We start from the raw sequence: 17120 nt of genomic DNA, 5'->3' as shown, positions 1-17120 counted from the left end.
ATAGTTTGTTTTTTTTAAATGTTTATAATGGTCCTAATTTTTGTAAATTATGATTAATTTGGTTTTCTTTTATATATATCGTTAAAACTATTAATGAAAGGTAAACAATAATTGTCACATGTCTCCTCGTGATTTTTTTAATTTTTTTTAATTTTAATTTTTTTAATTTTCTGTTAATTTTAAAAATGTTATCCACGTGTCCAGTCAACATTGTGACACGTAACCGTGTTGGTGTCACGTGTTAAGCTAGTATCAATTTAATTCTAATTTTTGTTTAAATCAATTCCAATTTTGTCCCTCTCCAAATTGACCAGATTTAATTTTTATATAAATGTTATATTGAAAATTTTATTTTTAATAAAATTCACATTTATTTTAAATATTTCTTTCATTATTTTTATACCTAACCTAACTATACTTTTGGAAGGAAATTATTATATATATGTTTGATTTTTCTACTTGTAAAAAACATGGTTAAAGTTATTTTAAAATTAGAGGAAAAATTCTTCATTGTTTCTAAAATTAGAAGGAAAATTCTTCGTTATTTTTTAAATGATAAAGAAAATTCTTAATTATTTTTAAAATTAGAAGGAAAGTTCTTTATCATTTTTAAAATTATAAGGAAAACTCTTTATTATTGTTTAAATGATAAGGAAAATTCTTAGTGAATTTAAATTTTAATAAAAATAAAAATTTTAGTGTAACATTTATGTAGAGATTAAATTTGGTCAATTTGGAGAGGGGCAAAATTGAGACATATTTGAACAAAAATAATGAAAAGTGTGACTAAATTGAACAAAATTAACAAAAATTAGGATCGAGTTGAATATAAGTCACGAGACACTGACACGTGACAATGCCACTAACTTGACACGTGGCAATGCCATAACTTGACACGTGGCAATGACACTAGCTTTACATGTGGCACTGACACTAGCACGTGTCACAATGTTGACTTGACACGTGAACAACATATTTAAAATTAAAAAAACCATGAAGTGACACATGACCGTTACTGTTCACCTTCCGTTAATGATTTAAACGACATCTGTAAAAAAGACCAAATTGACCACAATTTACAAAAAATTAGGACCATTTTGAACATTTCAAAAAAATGAAGACCAAACGAAACAAAGTTTACGAAAATTGGGACCAATAATGTATTTAAACCTTTTTAAATTAAGAATTTATTATATAAATTTTACATAATATTTGAGTTTTATTTTCAATTATTTTAAGTTATGCTCAAATAAAAAATATATACTATTCTTTATTTTTCATAAATAGTTTGAAGGTTTTTTTTTTATATTTTTGTTTTTACTTAACAATAAATACGAATTAGTTATTAAAGAGTAAATTAATTAAAAGATTTAGGTACTTTAAAAAAATAGAATGACATTGAAGAAAAAAAGACTTCATGAACCTTAAATTAATATGTGAAAAACTTCTATGGAAAATAGAAACTTTAAAAAGTTTTTTACAGGATTTTTTTTTAGTTAAAATTAGAAGACATATACACAAACTAAGATTTGATGTTAGAAAAGAAATATAAATAATTTATTTAAATAAGTGAAAAAATTAAGGGTTAAATATGTTTTTGGTCCCTTAACTTTTAGTGAATTTTGGAATTAGTCCATTTTGAAACTTTGAACCAATTTAGTCCTTCATCTTTTGAAATACGTGAATTTAGTCCTTTTAATCAAATTTTGCTAAGTTTATTTGACATTTCAAGTACGTTTCACAATAATATTTGACTTAACATTAAAGCAAAAATGTGTCAAAGAGTATAAACAACTCAAATTCAATCCTAAAATGCGTACGAAACATCAAATAAAACTAACAAAATTTGATTAAAAGGACTAAATCCACGTATTCTGAAAGATGAAGGACTAAATTGGTCCAAAGTTTTAAAATGGACTAATTCCAAAATTCACTGAAAGTTAAGGGACCAAAAACATATTTAACCCAAAAATTAACTTATGCTTAGAAGAGGAAATTTCTTTTAAAGAAGATTAGATATTACGTAGATATTATGGATTTCTTCAAAGTTTCGATATACATTTGTATTTGTGCTCATGTATAAAAATGGTCCATATATCATACATGTTTTGTGAGTAGGGCTTTAATATCTATCTCCATGCTTCTTTTAAATGATTTTTAAATGTCTTCTTATTATATATATCATTCAATTTTTTTAGTGGAATTTCTTAATATCCTTGAATCATCATATTATGATCACTTTTGTCGATAATTACCATAAAATAAAAGGATCTATTTGTAACACCCCATTTAAATAATAACTTTAATTTAAATGAAATGCTACACATATAGAAATTTAGAGACACGTCCTGGAGTATAAACGTTATTCCTTACAATATCCAAAAATGCTAGGAAAAACTAAGACACACCGTGATGCAGATACAACCAAGAATCCAAGGACTAAACGAAAGTTAATAGAATACTAAAGAGTAAAGCGTACATGGGCCATAGCTCATGAAGGATTGACCCCAACCAAGGATGGAGGCACATGCTTAAGAACACTAAGCATGTTTAGAAAGGAAGTTCACTAATCTTTCATCCCTTTCATTTGTGTTTGTTATTTTTGATTCCCAAAGTTGACTTAGTTGAATCAACTTTAGTTGACTTGTTGACCTTTGACTAGGTTTGACTTGTTGACTATAGTTGACTTGACTTAAGCCAACATGCTAATCTATGTTTATTTACTTTGTAGGTTAATTAGGAGTAAGAAAACTATGCTAGGTGGCTCATGGTGATTAGGGAGCATAAATGATGTGGAGGAGAGAGTAAAGCAAAGACATAAAGCATAAAGTAAAAGGCATGAAGCAAGTGTACCTATGTACCTTTGGTCTCCTTTGTTTTTAGCACACTTTGGCCACTTTTTGGAGACATATGAGACACATTTTTTGTCTCCTTTTGTGCTAGAACGAAATTAGCCTTGCACACACCATAGTTAGCTCTTTTGTCTCTCATTTTTTGTAACCTTATTTGACCTAGTTTCTAGAAGCTAGGTTTAGGTTTTTGTAGAGACAACCTTAGGTATCTTTTATTTGCTTAGAGGCCCCTAGACTCTTCTATATAAGGGGTGCTCCTAGACATGTAAAAGGGTTGAACATTTTGAAGTAAAAACACTCTTGTGTCTCAACCATTTGTGAGAGTTTCCTCCCTTGGGAGTGAATACTTTTAAGCCTTATCTTGCATAGCAAGTGGCGGCACACATCCACTCATCTTCAAGGTTGCCACGACTTCTAGCCTAGCCTTGTAGTGGCGTGCTTCTCACATTTTTATCATTCCTTTCCTTTCCATTTTATGTTTTCTTCTTCCTTTAATTGTTCTTGATTTTCTATGGTTTATGTGCTTTCCATTTCCTTTTTGTTTTGAATCAATCCATCATCTTCTTCTCTTGAGCTTTGTGAAAGGAACCTTCACATCTAGATAGCTTGCTATCTTAATGTCCAGTGGGGATTTCACTTAACTTTCTTAATCAACTCACACCATATTCAATCATCTTAAAAAGGAACAAGATAATCCTTCATCATTTGGTATCAGAGCTTTGGTTGTCCTTGAATATGGTGTTTTCATGTTCTAATCTTGTCTTGTGTAGCTACCTTTGAATGGTCCACATAAAAACAATGCTGGCAGAAACTGTTCACAATTTTAAAAGATTAAACTGCACCTGCTCAATGGTCCAAAAATTACGTTCTTGATGTCCAAAGAAAGCTCTGTTAGTCTAGTTTTTAACAAAAAAAGAACCAATGCATTTGGAGTTCTGTGGAGAGAGTTATGATTTAAATAGTGAGCAAAGGTCAGAGCTGCCGAGATCACCGCGAATCAACGTTTTTCAAGTTATGTTGGGCAGTTTTGGCTACTGTTTTTGTTACTCTTCTTACTCCTAAATGTTGTTGGATAACATGTCTTTGTGTGCTTAATCATTGACCTTCATTTCCAAAAGTTTAAATGCATGATAGCTACATGTTTGAGTCTTTAAATGTGCCTAACTTTTGCTTGAGTCATATGTCATATGTTAGCTTGAAGTTTTCTTATTCTTGTTTTTCCAAGTATTTGAATCTTGCTTTCACTTTATGTCTTGCTTGATGTATGCCCCATGAAATTGATTTTGGCCTAAAACTTGAGGAACTAAGTGTCCAAGCCACCTAAAACTCTTTCTCACCATTTTATGAAACTAGTTGTGAAAGAAGAAAAATTTGCACCAATTTTTGCCTAAAAACCGAGAGCAACCTTGCTCCTTGGTGACCTAAAAGTGTGTTTTTCACTAGGTGTGATGCTACTAGTTTTCATACTTGAGAATTGGGTGATATTGGCTAATTAGTTCCATGCTTTAACTTGGTTATGATCTTTCTTGGTGCATGCATGATTTAAGACTTGAAGATGCTTGTCAAGTACTTTCCATAGAGTCTTAAAAATTTGCTTTTCTTGTGTTAGTCTTGTTCAAAGTTTTGTCACCAATATTTTTCTTTCTTTAGAGTTTAGCTTTCCTTGTTTTTGTGCTTTTCTTGCTTGTCACTAGGTGTTCTTTGTTTTGTCTTACTAGTTTTCTTTTCTTGAAACTCTTGGGGTGTTGTGGCCGAATCACTTGTCTTGCATTTGAAAGGTTTTGCACAAGTTTTTAAAAGTGTTTTCTTCAATCCTTTGGTGGATTTTGAGTGCTAGCCTTTCCTTGTTACTTTGGGAGTGTGATCTAAACACTTGGGTTGAATTTTGAGTTGGAATTGGTCTCGGTTTTCATGTTGTTTAACCCCTAATTCATTTATTTTGTATTGGATTTGAGTGTTTTGTTGTAGGAATCATGGCAAGTTCATCAAATGCACCTACTCCAAACAAAAACAATACATTAATGAGATTGCTTCGGGATTTGGAGTTGTCTAGGAAAGAGTCCTTTGAACAATTGAGAAAAGAAAAGGACCATAGTTACCTAAGAATCCAAGAGCACATTCAAAGGCTTGAAGCTAAAGAGCAAGAAAGAAAGGCTAGGAAAAGAGGGCATTCTAGGCGCAACCCAACACAAGAGAAGCAAACTCCAAAGATTCCTAAGTTCTATGGTGGAAGTGATCCCAAAGTCTTCCTTGATTGGGAAGGTAAAGTTGATCAAATTTTCAATGAAAATTATGTAAAGGATCAAGCACAAGTTGATCTAGTAGTTTTAGGATTTTTGGAGTATGCCAATACTTGGTGGCATAAAGTTTGTAAGAATTATGACCAAGGGCCACCCGCGGCTTCTTGGATGGACATTAAAACTCTTATGCGCGCTAGATTTGTTCCTCCCTCCTATAGTAAGGAACTTCTTTTGAAGCTCCAAAGGCTTCACCAAGGTCCTATGAATGTGAGTGAATACTTTAAAGAATTAGAGTCTCAAATGCGTAGGGTTGAAATAAAAGAAACTAACAAAGAGAAAATAAAAAAGATTTGTGAGTGGTCTTAGGAAAGATATAAAAGACCAAGTAGAGTTGTATGAGTACTCCACTCTTGAAAATTTTTTCACACTTGCCCTTGGGATTGAAATTCAATTGAAAAGAAAAAGAAGGGCAAAGAAAAGTTACTCACCCAACCACTACTCTAGTCACTCATGGAAGGGAAATGATAAAAAGAAACATGATAAGTTTCCTTCTAACTCTCATCAAGAACCACCAAGTAAAAGTAAGTCACCAAGTGATCACATTCACCATTCCACTTCTCAAAGATCAAGTTCCATTAAATGTTTTAAATGTTTGGGTTATAATCACATTGCTTTAAATTGCCCAACCAAAAGGACCATGATCTGAAAGAAGAGTAATGATGTTGAAAGTGAACACTCATCTCCCTATTCTCTTTCAAAAGAATCTTCTTCCTCTAGTAAAACTAAAATTTTTGAGAAAGACCCTATGTTATTCAGGCGCATAATAGGTCAAGATCAAAGTGACCTTGAGCCAACTCAAAGAGAATTTTTTTTTTCAATCTAGATGCAAAATTAACAAATGGGTTTGCTCTCTAATTATTGATGGAGGAAGTAGTACCAATGTAGTTAGCACAAGGTTGGTGGAAAAGCTTAGCTTAGAGACCATTCCTCATGTTAAGCCCTACAAGCTTGCTTGGATAAGTAAAGAGGGAGAAATAGATGTCAATAAACAAGTCCTAATTAACTTCTCTATATGAAGCTACAAAGATGAGGTGTTATGTGATGTTGTTCCCATGGAAGTCACACTTATGTGATGTTGTTCCCATGGAAGTCACACTTATCTTACTAGGTAGGCCATGGCAATTTGATAAACAAACTTAACATGATGGTCATACCAACCAATACATTTTGTTCATAAATGGGAAAAAGACCACTTTACAACCTCTATCACCTCAAGAAGTTAATAAGGATAGAAATATAATAAGAAAAGATAAAGAAGAAAAAGAAAAGGGGCAAGCTTTCACTAAGGTGTTACTTGCCTACAAAAAAATTCTTCCAAAGCAAGATGTGCATCACCATTCCTTCTCTTCTCAAGCCAAAAAGGAAGGCCCAAAGCACAAGCAAGAGAGGAAGAGTACTCTAGAAAATAAAGATGGCCTAACCAAAGCTAAGGGTAATATCCTTAGAAAGGATGGAACAAGAGCTCAAAAAAGGGAGGCGCAAATCCTCCCTCAAATCAAGTCAAGCTCCATCTACAAAGGCTTAAAGAATTTGTGGTCAAATTCTCTCCAAGGAGGGGAGGATGATGAAGGATTGACCCCCACCAAGGATGAAGGCGCATGCTTTAGAAGACTAAGCATGTTTAGAACGGAAGTTCACTAATCCTTCATCCCTTTCATTTGTGTTTGTTATTTTTGATTCCCTAAGTTAACTTAGTTGAATCAACTTTAGTTGACTTGTTGACCTTTGACTAGGTTTGACTTGTTGACTATAGTTGACTTGACTTAAGCCAACATGCTAATCTATTTTTATTTGCTTTATAGGTTAATTAGGAGTAAGAAAGCAATGCTAGGTGGCGCATGGTGATTGGGGAGCATAAATGATGTGGATGAGAGAGTAAAGCAAAGGCATAAAGTATAAAGTAAAAGGCATAAAACAAGTGTACCTATGTACCTTTGGTCTCCTTTGTTTTTAGCACACTTTGGCCACTTTTTGGAGACATATGAGACACATTCTTTGTCTCCTTTCGTGCTAGAACGAAATTAGTCTTGCACACACCATAGTTGGCTCTTTTGTCTCTCATTTTTGTAACCTTATTTGACCTAGTTTCTAGAAGCTAGGGTTAGGTTTTTGTAGAGATATCCTTAGGTATCTTTTATTTTCTTAGAGGCCCCTAAACTCTTCTATATAAGGGGTGCTCCTAGACATGTAAAAGGGTTGAACATTTTGAAGTAAAAACACTCTTGTATCTCAACCATTAGTGAGAGTTTCCTCCCTTGGGAGTGAATACTTTTAAGCCTTATCTTGCATAGCAAGTGGCGGCACACATCCACTTATCTTCATGGTTGCCATGGCTTCTAGCCTAGCCTTGTAGTGGCGTGCTTCTCACATTTTTACCATTTCTTTCCTTTCCATTTTGTGTTTTCTTCTTCCTTTAATTGTTCTTGATTTTCTATGGTTTATGTGCTTTCGATTTCCTTTTCGTTTTGAATCAATCCATCATCTTCTTCTCTTGAGCTTTGTGAAAGGAACCTTCACATCTAGATAACTTGCTATCTTAATGTCCAGTGGGGATTTCACTTAGTTTTCTTAATCAACTCACACCATATTCAATATTCTTAAAAAGGAACAAGATAATCCTTCATCATTATACCCCCTTGCCCATCCCTTCCAAGCCTTGGGTTGACATTTCTATGGATTTTGTCTTAGGCCTCCCAAGGACAAAAAAAGGTAGCGATTCCATTTTTTTTGTTGTGGATAGGTTTTCTAAAATGGCCCATTTCATTCCATGCCATAAGATTAATGATGCAACTTATATTGCAAATCTCTTCTTCAAGGAGGTTGTGAGACTACATGGCCTACCTAGGTCCATTGTGAGTGATAGGGACACCAAGTTCCTAAGCCATTTTTGGAGAACTTTATGGGGTAAATTTGGCACCAAACTTCTTTTCTCCACCACTTGCCACCCCCAAAGTGATGGCCAAACCAAGGTGGTTAATAGAACCCTAAGGCAAATATTGAGGTGTATGATAGTGCAAAATATTAGAGAGTGGGAGGAACTTCTTCCCCACATAGAGTTTGCCTACAATAGGGTTGTACATTCCACTACTTCTCATTCCCCTTTTGAGGTTGTGTATGGCTTCAATCCCCTAACTCCTTTAGACCTCCTTCCCCTACACACTCATGAGGCATGGACTTGCCAAGATGGTGAGGCCAAAGCCAAGTACATCCAATATTTGCATTTGCAAGTCAAGGAAACCATTGAGAGGAGAGTTAAGAAACAACAAGAGGATGGTAACAAGGGAAGAAAGAAAGTCATTTTCCAAGAGGGAGATTGGGTACGGCTTACCACCAAGCTATAATATAAGTAACTCATTTAATGTTTGTGATCTTTCTCCTTTTGATATAGGGTTTAAGAATTCGTGGTCGAATTCTCTCCAAGAAAAGGAGGATGATGAAGGCGTGACCAACAATAATACCTCTATAGAAGCACCCTCAAGAAGGATCACTAGAAGCATGTCTAGAGGGGAGTCTTCTATTCCATCACCTTTATCTTTGTTTTCCATTACTTTAGTTTGAATCCCCTAAGTTGGTTTTTAGTTGACTTATTTTTGTTGACTTGTTGACTTTGACCAAAGTTGACCTTTGACCAAGATTAGCTTAACTTAAACTAACAAGCTAATCTTTGTTTGTCTTGTTTTTGTAGGTAATTAAAGAAAGTAGAGCATGTTAGGTGGCGCATGGTGATTGGAGCATGTGGATGATTTAGAGGAGAGAGAAAAGAAAAAAGCATAAAGTAAAAGCAAAAGTAGACATGTACTTTGTCTCCTTTTGCCATTTTGGATGATTCCTTTGAAAGCTACTTGGTCTCCTTCCCTTTTTGGCCTATTAATCCTCATGGAAATGCATCCACCAATCAATGCCTCTCATTTTGGCTGTGTGGCATTCATAGCCTAGGAATTAGGGTTTGCTAGTTTATCCCTTTCATGTTTGTCTTTTTGCTAAAGGACCCCTATGGATTTCTATTTAAAGGGGGCTCCTTGTCTTGTAAAAGGGTTGATCATTTGATATTATAAACCTTGTGTTTCAACCACTAAATTTTCGTTCCATGCAGTGAAACTCACCTTTGCCTTATCTTTCTTGCAAGTGGCGGCACCATTCACTCATCTTTAGGGTTTGGTTGGCTTAGATCCCCCCTATGAGTGGCATGCTTCCTCCATTGCACCACCTTCTATGCTTTCCATTCTATTTGTTTCTTCTTTCACTTTTGTTTTCTAAGTTTTGTTAAAATCGTGTGCTATTTGAACTTGAATCCAACTCTCTCCTCCCTTTTATGAGCTTGAGAAATGAACCTTCACATCTAGATAGCTTGCTATCTTAATGTCAAGTGGGAATTTTCGAAAAGCTTTCTTAAACAACTTCACCATATTCGTAAATCTAAAAGGAAACAAGATAATCCTTCATCACCATCACACCTAAAACCTCCAAAATGCCACTGATGTCGCTTTGTCGCTTGGCGGTACCCTATATCCCGCCAGGCGGTGCATCAGACCTGGGAAAAATCCAGGTTCTGTTACACCTGGCAAAATTCCTATTACCTTTTTTGGCCTTTCTCTATCCAGTCTCCTTCATTTTTGTACGAGAATACAACGATATAGACACAATATTCACTTCTAACTATACCAACAAGGTTTATAATGCAATTACACAATAATTGTACTCTAATCATCAAAATCTCGAAATTTGTCAAACCTAAAAACATGTTCACACTGCTCCATCACATTTAGCCCTCAATCACGTGAAACTTAATGAAGTTTGACATCAAATCATCCCTTAACGATTGAAACTAATTTTTCCTCCGATCAGAATTATCCTAGAACCCAAAAAATACCATAATCGAACCAAATTGGTTTGCGTCGCCTGGAAGGTGTTCATCACCGCTAGGTAGTTCATTAAAAATCCAAAAAACTGGATTGTAGCATGTGTCGCCTAGCGGCCAGGGATGTGCCGCCAGGTGGTTCCTCTACAGGAACCCAAAAATAAGCAATACAAGGATGAGTCGCCTGGCGGCAATTCATCGTCCGCTAGGCGGTTTCTGGAAATTACCAGAAACACGAGTTTCGAGTAATGTAGGGAAACAATCATACAAATACATGTTATAATACATACAATTATGCGGACAGTGAAAGAAACGTAGTCCAACTCCCCTAAACTGGTTTCCTTGCTTAAAATATAATGCTTGAGTCCCTTTCTTGTTCACCAATGGCTTCTCTGAGTTCTCCCACTGTCTAGCCCTTCAAAACCCTTCTTCTCTCTCTCAATTAATTCTTGGCTCCTCCTTGTCCACTAGGGTTTCTATGCCCTTTCACCTTCATTCCAAATAAAATTTTGGCAAAAAGAAAGTTTAATTTGATTCTAACAAGGTTCAAACCCCTAACCATGCCAATGTCCAATTCCATGCACAACCATTTAACCAATTCATGTTTCGTGATAATTAACATAATTCTATAATTATATTATCACTCCAATTGATCATGCATATTATTAAAATAATAATAAATCAACTAACACATAAATGGCATACATAAGACTTCAACGCAAGTCATCTCACACAGTAAAGTACTCTCAACCACTTAAGCTAATACTTTTTCACATCACACAAGTCAGAATTAAATTCCATAAAGGCTCTAACTACCTGCATTTATTAATTAATTATTTATTTAATTAATTAATTTTCACGGGTCTTACAAGCCAAATTTCTCCTTTTTTTATGTTTTGGTTTTCTGGGTTGATTTTGATTGGGGGAAAAGGGAGTTATAATTGTTGGTTGATTGTTGGATGCCAGAAATTGTTGAATTATGTTGTGATTGTATGTTAATTGGAGGAAATTGGATGATTATGGTATATTCTCGTTCTAGGATTTGAATAATTGAGGATTCTTGGGTTTAGGAATCAATTGCAGCGTGAATTGGACAGAGAGTGATTTGTTGTATATTAATTTAACACTTGAGTGCAGTTAATCGTGTTCAGATTTTATGAATTGGTCAAATGAGGATGATGGTCATTTTTGGGTTCGTATAGGTGCAATACCAAATCTAGAATTTGCCCAAAAAGTAATGCATTGCTTGGTGGCTCCTAGATTGCCGCAAGGCGACACCGCAACAATGACAGCAGTAGAGTTTTCTATGGATGGAGGTTTGTTGGGTTGGACTTCCATGAGTGGGTACTATAGTTTATAAGTAAAGTAAATGAAATGAGAGGACGATAATAGAGGTGTGTCGTGGTGGGAATTATGCATGGAGAGTGAATAGTTGAGTAAAGGGCATGGATGGGTTGTGGAGTCATATTTGGTTTGAATATAATTGAATAATGAGTTATTGCAGGAGTTAAAGGGTGCACACGGGGTATGTACCTATAGGGATGAAAGAAATTGGAACTACGATATGCTATAATAGAATTTTAAAGGATTCATGGAGGATACCTAGCCTTGTCATATGTTAAGGAAATTATACATAATTGAGATTTCATACTTAGACCTATATTACTAGCGAATTGATGTATAAAAAATTAATTATGAAGAATTGGTATGGGTGAATATAGCTAGTAATCTGGGACGTAACTTGAATTGCAATTGGTAATGGTTTACTGATCATAAACAACATTCACAATTATCAAAACTAGTATAAACTGGTATGCTTAAGTATTGGTGTGGCGCTTGGCGGTGACGGTCATCCCACCAGGCGATAACTACAGAGGTAGTGGGTATAAAGGTGCTTAGCATCTAGAGGCAAAGAAGCTCTGCCAGGCGGTCTGGAACTGAGTTTCGCTTAGCGGCTGTATAGCAGCGCCAAACGATGACATAGTAACATAATATCTGTTTGTTTTGGATGTGCATGGTCCACAAGGCTTTGGTGATACCTCAAAGGTCAGTTTGATGGAGTGTTCCTTGAGTTGTGGCTCGGAACGTATCCCTTGAGTTGTGGCTCGGGATAGGGGTTAAACACGTGATATTCCTTGAGTTGTGGCTCAGAATGACATCTCTTGAGTTGTGGTTCTAGATGGCGGATGAACACAAGGAACTCTTGAGTTGTGGTTCAGGTTGGCGAGTGTTGTCAGTGTGAGTGTGCGAGTTATGGCTCGTACAGTTAGGTCCAGATAGAATGCCCTCCTTAGTATTTAGCTGACGAGTTTGGTAGTCTTGGGACGTTACGAACTATGTTCGTATTGGGAACTCCACCTGGCGTTATGGAGTGTGGTCCGTAGTAGGTTTACCACACGTGTTCTACAAGTTGTGTTTGTAGGTGTGGTAACAAGACATTTTAAGGTATTCATATAAATACGTAGAACACGGGAACATGGTGGTGACCATATGGTATGGAATTCCTTTGGTGTGAATGTGATTTATATATATGTTTTATATATTGTTAGATCACCCTATTTGCTTGTGTTTGGCGATGATCATGTACGTGATACATGGGAGCATATGATGTTGCAGGTGGATCTGGTGAGGCATACAGTCAGAGCGGGGATAACATGGGCAGAAGCTTTTTGGATTTTTATTACGATTGTCTTTTATGGTTTTGAATAAAATTGTAAACTTTTATTTTGTCAAATTTGGAGTTGTAGTAAACTTTTATAACTTTTGTATATTTTGCTTTCTACGAGTTTAATAAATGGTTTTCATTTTGTCTCATTTTTGGGAAAAGGCAGAATAAATGAATGAGCATTTATTGTTTACCTAATTTTGTTTTATTAATATTCGTAATATCCGGTTGGAATGTAATAGGGCCTAGGTTGTAGGACCATCATCCTTTTATAGTGTTTCAGCTGGTTTTTTCCCTAAGTTAGAGTAGGCGACACCAAGACATTATTATTTCTATATATACTTTCGACGACCGTGACTGGTTATTGTACATGTCCTCTCTATAATCGAGGAAACCAGATAATTGACGGACTTTGTCGCTACGTGAGCGAGTGGATTCATATAAGTTATGGTTAGTGGTTGGGAAACTTTATTACCCAGTATGTCGCTATGTACCTGGTTGTGGTACTCGCAATGTACTTTAGGCTTAGCGGTTATTTTAGGTTAGCGACTTTTGGGTTGACGGTCTTATGGGATAGTGGGCAATCTAACCACTATAGTACAAATACATACTTTCTTAATTCTTAAAGATTGACTCAATATGAAGCTTTTGTCATTCCTAGCATCAACTTTAAATAGAAGACTTTTATCCACTAATTGAGCAAACTCGGTTGGTAAATTTCTAGGAACAATACTCTACATTTAGAAAGAAGCTTTAAGTGATTTAAAATAAAAATAGTTATTATAATGCTTAAAATTTATAAATTTCTCAAAAACTTAACCTTATCATTACATTCTAAAAACTTTGCACATAACTTATTTAAAAGAGTAGTTGCATTCTGGTCAAATAGAACAAAAGTTGTTGAATCTGATTTGTCAACGACTCGAATCTTGATCTATATATGAAAAACTAAGATTGTATTTTCTTAAAAACATATATTGCAAAAGTAAAATAAAAATGTAAATGTAGAAAGTATGACTAACTTGGAAACATTTTGATCACATGTTGTTACACCTTTTGCAAAATAAATAAATAAAACTTAGAATCTAGATATATTACGTGTTACAAACACGAGCGGTATACAACTAGTCCTCGTCAACCACAATATTTTTAATGGTTCTAAACAATACATAAGCGGTTACCTTTAACAATACAAACAAATTATGAGAATAATGATTATGTCAATGTTTATTTTATGATTGCTTATACATTATTACCTCTTTAGAGTCCTTGTATGTTAGTCCAAGGTGTAAGCTTTGGAAACTCATCTTCAATATTGTGTTTTGAACTCTTTGACGACTTAATCCTTGTGAGGGAGAATTTGTACTTTCACACAATCTATGGAACTAAAAAAATCATAATAATATAGAAGTATCAAATAACCTTCCTTTGAGTTTATATGCCTTTTTAAAATCAATACTGTATTGTATCCTTGTGCACAGTCCTGAACATAGAATTTATCTCAATTAAAAACAATATTATATTTCAAAGTAACATCAATAATGTACATAACAAAATTCAAAAATAATTAGTAAGATATTTAAATATGTAAATGAATGTTATACAAAAAAAAAACATTGAACCGTATGCATGAAACATTTTACACTCAATATTAGCGATGTAGAAAAAGGAAAACATTTTGTATCACACCTAGCCAGTTCCGCTAGCATATTAACACATATCACCCTTGACCGACAACTCATATCGGACAAGGCTGGGGGACTGGTGTACCACACCTAGCCAAACTCGACCAAATAAGTAAACAATGTGTATATCAAGGCAGCCAAGTATCCAGCCTAGGCCGTCTTAGCCTAACTTATACCGGTTTTGACGTAAACTAAACACCTAAAGGGACAACCTGCACCAGCATAAGCCATCAAGACAAATAGCCGGCCTAGACCGACTACTCCAGTATCCAGTAAGTTTACAGCCTAGGCCGACCACTCTAATGAACTCAGTATAATGGAAGCGTCTGCGTCTAATAAACCTTAAGGGCCTGGGTTAGGGCCCTGGCCCACTCGCAAGCCCTAGCTAGAGCCCAAGTCAAGACCCAGCCCATGGGATGGTCAAACATCATTAATGCTCTATAAATACACGTGGACCCCATCAATTAAAGGTACGCATTCATTAATCACTGAGAGCTTTGACTTACTTGAGCTTCGGAGACTCTTCTGCAGGTAACCCCTCCTGGGTTCAAGCTGACATGTATCGACCAGATAGAGGCCAACCGAAGAGATAACGGACTACGTGGTAAGGTGACGCTTGTGCCTAACTTATCTTGTTTCTTCTACAGGAACAATTGGCGCCCACCGTGGGGCACGAGACGAACACCTTTAGTACCCGTTTTTCTCTGAAGATGGTTTCCACCCGCAGCAGAGCTAGAGCGAACAAGCAAGCGGATGCTGGTCCCTCTGGACCTCCTAGCATCACCCCTGATTTGGCCGCCATCCTAGACGGCCAAGCAAAGATGCAACAGGAACTCGCAGACCTGAAGAAGCGCAGTGCTGAAGAAATGAAGGCATTGAGACAAGAGAACTCCCGCCTCAGGCGAAGGATCGAGGCTGATCCCAACCTGAAGGGAAAAGCCAAAGAAGCCTCTGAAGCTGTGAAGTCTCCGGCTTTCCAGCCTACAGAGGAAGAAAGTGAATACAATCCCACCCTCCACACCTTCACCACCACCCAACAGACACCCGTTACCTCTACCCATCCCCATCACTTTCCATATGGTCAACCGGGGTTTACCGCACCCCCAACCCCCACCGCCACCCTCCCTACCACCCATATCCCCTACAACATACCCACCGCCCTCCACACCACACATATTCCACCCTATAACCCACAATATCTTCCCACAACCCACATTCCCCCTCACAACATCACCTCCACCTTTCCTGCTATGATCAACCACCCCCCACCTCACATGCCCCCTCCTCACCAGCCCAGACGCCGCCACCCATTCACGGACTTTATCGCCAACACCCCTCTCCCAACCTAGTGGAAACCCTTTACCCTGGATCGCTATACTGGCGAAATCGACCCTGACGAGCACCTTAAAGTCTACATCACCCATGTCGCCTTGTACACATCCCAAGACGCAGTCTTTTGCAAAGCTTTCCCCACCACCCTCAAAGGCCCTGCCCTAGAATGGTTCACAACTCTTCCGCCCTACTCAATCGATAGTTTCGACATCCTCTCCCACTTGTTTTCCACCCACTTCGCCGGAAGCCGTCCCCATCAAACCACCACCATATCCCTACTGGGTATCAGACAAGAACCTAACGAACCACTCAGAGCGTTCATCGATCGCTTTAGTAAAGCCGCCCTTCGTACACCGCACCTCAACCAAGAGATGATTCTCTAGTGCATGACTCTTACCCTACAACCCGGCCCCTTCACCAACAACGTCTACCTCCACCCACCTGCCTCCATGCACAAACTCAAGCTGCGTGCAGCCGACTACGTCCGCATGGAGGAAATGCAAACACTTCACACCAAATTCTGCAACGACTACGCCGCCACCACCTCCAACCCCACCCCACAGCCTAACCCACGCCCTGATACCCACCCACGTGAACCCCGCCAACCTCGCTTCACCAGATACGCCCCCCTCATAGTAGCCCGCTCCCGCATTCTAGACGAAGCCCTCCAAGCTGATCTAATCCCTCCACCACGCAAGGCAACCACACCTCCCAACGCCGACATGACCAAATATTGTCGCTACCACCGCAACCATGGTCACACTACGGAAGAATGCAAAGCACTCCAGGATAAAATAGAAGAACTGGTTCGTGCAGGCCACTTTCGCCGCTTCATCCGTAGGGATGACCATTCCTCCTCCTCTCGATCCCGCCACCCCCCGCGACCTGACCACAGACTTTAACCAAATGACTCCCATCACAATAGCCACCCCACCCAACCCAACAATCAACAACTAGAACCCGCCCGCACCGACATCACTCATGCAGACCCCCCTTACGAGGCACCATTAACACCATCTCTGGTGGCTTCGCAAGCGAAGGCTCCACCTCTTTTGCCAGAAAGAGACACCTCCGCCATATACAATCCATCAACCATATCACCCATTCCCACCACAGACGCCCTATGCCACCCATTGTATTCACAGATGATGACTTCCACGACCTCGACCACCAACAAGATGACCCCATGGTCATCATCGTCGAAATTGAGAATTATGCTGTTAAGAAAGTCCTTGTGGATCAAGGCAGCTCAGTTGACAACCTCTACTGGGCCACCTACCAAAAATTACAACTTCCTGACACCGCCATGATCCCATATGATGAGCCCATATATGGCTTTTTCGGCGAACAAGTATCACACCAAAACCATCCCAATCCACTTCCTTATTGTCGATGCGCCAACATCTTACACATCCTCCTGGGCCGTCC

The sequence above is a fragment of the Vigna unguiculata genome, chromosome 3 (genome assembly GCF_037176805.1).
Source record: "Vigna unguiculata cultivar grain cowpea cultivar isolate G323 ecotype 2 chromosome 3, ASM3717680v1, whole genome shotgun sequence".
Classification (NCBI taxonomy): domain Eukaryota; kingdom Viridiplantae; phylum Streptophyta; class Magnoliopsida; order Fabales; family Fabaceae; genus Vigna; species Vigna unguiculata.
The sequence above is the reverse complement of the archived record's forward strand: the minus strand, read 5'-3'. Positions refer to the sequence as shown.